The sequence below is a fragment of the Tamandua tetradactyla genome, chromosome 11, assembly GCF_023851605.1.
Source record: "Tamandua tetradactyla isolate mTamTet1 chromosome 11, mTamTet1.pri, whole genome shotgun sequence".
NCBI classification, from domain to species: Eukaryota; Metazoa; Chordata; class Mammalia; order Pilosa; family Myrmecophagidae; genus Tamandua; species Tamandua tetradactyla.
In genome coordinates this window covers 75,453,371-75,458,081 of record NC_135337.1, presented here as the reverse complement: position 1 = coordinate 75,458,081, position 4,711 = coordinate 75,453,371, and the positions used below count along the sequence as shown (strand labels likewise).

The 4,711-nt window shown below is 41.3% G+C and overlaps 1 pseudogene; it reads right to left on the bottom strand.

Annotated features, from left to right (window-relative positions):
* Nucleotides 1-1,029: 1,029 nt before the first annotated feature.
* LOC143649157 (small ribosomal subunit protein eS6 pseudogene) lies at nt 1,030-3,085 on the bottom strand (annotated as a pseudogene).
* Nucleotides 3,086-4,711: the final 1,626 nt, after the last annotated feature.

Here is a 4,711-nt window from a genome sequence, read left to right as displayed (position 1 = left end):
CAGGGACCCATCTGGAGGTTGTAGGTTTCTGGAAAGCTACACTAGTGCCTGGAACCCTTGTGGAATCTTATATATTGCCCTAGGTGTTCTTTAGGATTGGCTGGAATGGTCCTGGTTGGGGGTTGGCAGGTTATGACAGGTAGCAAGGTCTACCTGAAGCTTGTGTAAGAGCAGCATCCAGAGTAGCCTCTCAACTCTATTTGAATTCTCTCTGCCACTGCTACTTTATTAATCACACATCTTTCCCCCCTTTTCATTCTCATTCCCTTTTTAAAAAGCCATTCCATTTCTGATATATTGCGTTCTGGCAGCTTTAACAAACCAAAACACTGAGATACAATTCACATACCATAAAATTCACCAATTTAAAATGTACGTCTTAGTTTACCATGGTGCTATGACAAATATCCTTTAGGATGAGTTGACTTATACAACAAAAAGTTATGGTCTCATGGTTTTGAAGGCTGGATGTCCAAAATCAAGCTGACTCCACAAGGCCTTTACCTGTTGATGGAAACTCAGATTTTCTGGTGGGATGAGTGGTTTTCTGGTGATGGAAGTCCTCCATTACACGGCAATCTCTTTTCTCTCCAGCTCTTTGTGACTTTGGATTCTCCATCTCACTGACTGCCTGCATCTTTTCTCTTAATGGGGTGTGGGAATTTAGAGGCTGTATGGACCCCACGAAGGATCTTTTCTTTCAACCCATCCTTCTGGGTGCAGACTTATGGTGGGTGGAACTGCTTGGTTAGGTTATGTCAGTTGAGGCTTGCCCTAGGGTGGTTCTTAATCCTTTTACTGGAGTCCTTTTTAAGAGGATTTACAGTTCTAATTACAGTTTCAAACATACAGTATTGAATAGGGATTAGAAGAAACGACTGCCTTTACAAAATGGGATTAGGATTAAAACATGGCTTTTCTAGGGTACATACATCATTTCAAACCAGCACAATGACTTTTTAAAAAATATATATATGATCCTATTTATTTGTAATTCTCAGAAAATCTTAGTTTTGACTGGACTCAGACTTAAAGGTAGAAGCTCTTAGAGACAACAACCTCCATCTCTTGGCAATCTGTTTCTGGCATTTTTCTTTGCCCACCCTCATCCTCCTGGCCAAAAGTTTAGCATATTTTGCAGCTTCTTCCTTATTTTACTTAGTTTGTTGTTTCTTCAGGACAACACACCAATGTTTATGTTGCAGGACATGAGAAAACATGGATGAAATTAACAGAAGCTCATAGAAAAAGCCCCGGAGAGGTTTAGAGAAAGAGCCACGGATGGAGAAGGCAGCAGCTGAAACTCAGGAGAAAAGGACCAGCAGATGCTGCCGTATGCTTTGCTATCTGATAGAGGAGCCCAAGACGCTGGCAGCCTGTCTTCAGAGAGAAGGTATGGTCCTGTGGATGCTTTAATTGGGACATTTTCACTGTCTTAGAACGGTAAATGTGCAAGCCCCCTTGTTAAAAGCCAGTCCATTTCTGGTATACTGCATTTCATCAGCTTTAGCAAACCCAAACATGGGGCTTCCAGTCATAGGAATTAAGACCCACCCTGATTCAGATAAGCCACATCTTACCTACTAATATCCCCAGCTGTCCTGCTTACAAATGGGTTCACACCCACAGGAATGCAGATTAAGACATAGACATGACTGTTCTAGTTTGCTAGCTGCTGGATGCAATATACCAGAAACAGAATGGCTTTTAAAAAGGGGGAATTTAATAAGCTGCTAGTTTACAGTTCTAAGACTGAGAAGATGTCCCAGTTAAAACAAGTCTATAGAAATGCCCAGTTTAAGGCATCCAGGGAAAGATACCTTGGTTCAAGAAGGCCGATGAAGTTCAGGGTTTCTCTCTCAGGTGGAAGGGCACGTGGCAAACACAGCATCATCTGCTAGCTTTCTCTCCTGGCTTCCTGTTTCATGAAGCTCCCCGGGAGTATTTTCATTCTTCATCTCCAAAATTTGCTGGTTTATGGACTCTGCTTTGTGGTGCTGTGGTGTTCTCTGTCCTCTCAGATTCTTAAGCTTTCTCAGAATGTTTCCTCTTTTATAGGATTCCAGTAAACTAATCAACAAGACCCACCTACAATGGGTGGAGACACATCTCTACCTAATCCAGTTTAACAACCACTCTCGACTGAGTCACATTTCCAGGGAGAGGGTCTAATTACAGTTTCAAACATACAGTATTGAATAGGGATTAGAAGAAACGACTGCCTTTACAAAATGGGATTAGGATTAAAACATGGCTTTTCTAGGGTACATACATCATTTCAAACCAGCACAATGACTTTTTAAAAAATATATATATGATCCTATTTATTTGTAATTCTCAGAAAATCTTAGTTTTGACTGGACTCAGACTTAAAGGTAGAAGCTCTTAGAGACAACAACCTCCATCTCTTGGCAATCTGTTTCTGGCATTTTTCTTTGCCCACCCTCATCCTCCTGGCCAAAAGTTTAGCATATTTTGCAGCTTCTTCCTTATTTTACTTAGTTTGTTGTTTCTTCAGGACAACACACCAATGTTTATGTTGCAGGACATGTGGAGTAGCAAGACGCTGAATCTTGGGTGCTTTACCTTCTTCGTTCAGGGGCTTTCTCACAACAAACAGGCAGATATCATCTTCTTTAGAGAGACTGAAAAGTTTGCGGATTCTGCTGGCTCTTTTTGGTTTCACGTCATGAGGTACAGTAAGGATCAGTCAGTCCCGGAATTTCCTTCTCTCTGTTTTTTACAGTAACCAGGTTAAGAACACTTTGATTGGCATCCACAATGCAACCCCGAACAGATTTGCGCTTCCTTTCTCCAGTTCTTGGCCCATAACAGGAGTGCCCCTTACTCAGTAAAAGGCAGACACGGCCATGGGTCAAGACACCCTGTTCACGGGGAAACCTTGTTTGTCGTTTCCACCACTGATTTGGACAATATAACCCTCCCGCTCTTTGCCCAGAGTGTCAGCAGCAACTTCTGTGGCCATTTGCTTCTCATAAAAGGTGTGTAGTTTGTGTTCATTGTCCACTCCAATGAGCTTCTGGCAGCTGACCCTCTCCGAGGCACCACGAAAAAGAGTGAACATGAGTTTTGTGGGGTACATAATTTAACCCCCAAAACTCTGCTCTCTGGACTAACAACACATATGCTACTTCCACATGCAAAATACATTAGCCCATCCCAATATCAACAAATCCTTAAGTCATTTTCAGAGGAACTCTAAGTCCAAAGTGTCATCAAAATCAATTGTGTGTAGAGGATTGAAAGCAGTATCTCGAAACTTCTTTTATTGCTCAGATGTGGCCTCCCTCTCAGCCAACACGACAAGCAAACTCACCACCTTCCCCCTCTCTACATGGAACATGATTCCCAGGGGTGTGGACCTTCCTGGCAGCTTGGGACAGAAATCCTAGAATGAACTGAGACTCAGCATCAAGGGGTTGAGAAAACCTTCTAGACCAAAAGGGGGAAGAGTGAAATGAGACAAAATAGTGTCAATGGCTGAGAGATTTCAAACACAGTCAGAGGTTATCCTGGAGGTTATTCTTAAGTATTATATAGATACACCTTTTTAGTTAAGGTATGTTGGAGAGGTTAGAGGGAACTGCCTGAAAATGTAGAGCTGTGTGGCAGTAGCCACGTTTCTTGAAGATGATTGAATAATGATACAGCTTTCGCAATGTGACTGTGTGATTGTGAAAACCCTGTGTCTGATGCTGCTTTTAACTATGGTATGGAAAGATGAGTAAAACATGTGAATTAAAAATAAATAAATAATGGGAGAAACAATGTTAAAATAAATTTAGTAGATTGAAATTCTAGTGATCAATGAAAGGGAGTGGTAAAGGGTATAGAAAAAAATAGGGAAACAAAGGCTAAAATATATTGGGTAGAGGGAAATACTTGTGGTCAATGAGAGGGAGGGGTAAGGGGTATGGTATGTGTGCTGGTTTGAAATGATATATGTCCCCTAGAAAAGCCATGTTTTAATCAAAATCCCATTTCATAAAGGCAGACTAATCCCTATTCAATACTGTATGCTTGAAACTGTAATTAGATAATCTCCCTAGAGATGTGATTTAATCAAGAGTGGTTGTTAAACTGCATTAGGTGACGATATGTCTCCACTCATCTGAGTCGGTCTTGATAAGTTTCTGGAGTCCTATAAAAGAGGAAACATTTTGGAGAATGAGAGATTCAGGGAGAGCAGAGCAGAACGACATAGCCACGAAAAGCAGAGTCCACCAGCCAGCAACCTTTGGAGATGAAGAAGGAAAATGCCTCACGGGGAGCTTCATGAAACAGGAAGCCAGGAGAAGAAGCTAGCAGATAACACCGTGTTCGCCATGTGCCCTTCTAAATGAGAGAGGAACCCTGACTGTGTTCACCATGTGCCTTCTCACTTGAGAGACAAACTGTGAACTTCATCGGCCTTCTTGAACCAAGGTATCTTTCCCTGGATGGATGCCTTTGATTGGACATTTCTATAGACTTGCTTTAATTGTGACATTTTCTTGGCCTTAGAACTGTAAACTCGCAACTTATTAAATTCTCCTTTTTAAAAGCCATTCCATTTCTGGTATATTGCATTCTGGCAGCTAGCAAACTAGGACAGAATGTATGAGTTTTTTTCTTTTTTCTTTTTCTGAATTGATGCAAATGTTCTAACAAGTGATCATGGTGATGATATTGTGAGTTTTTGATTATGTAC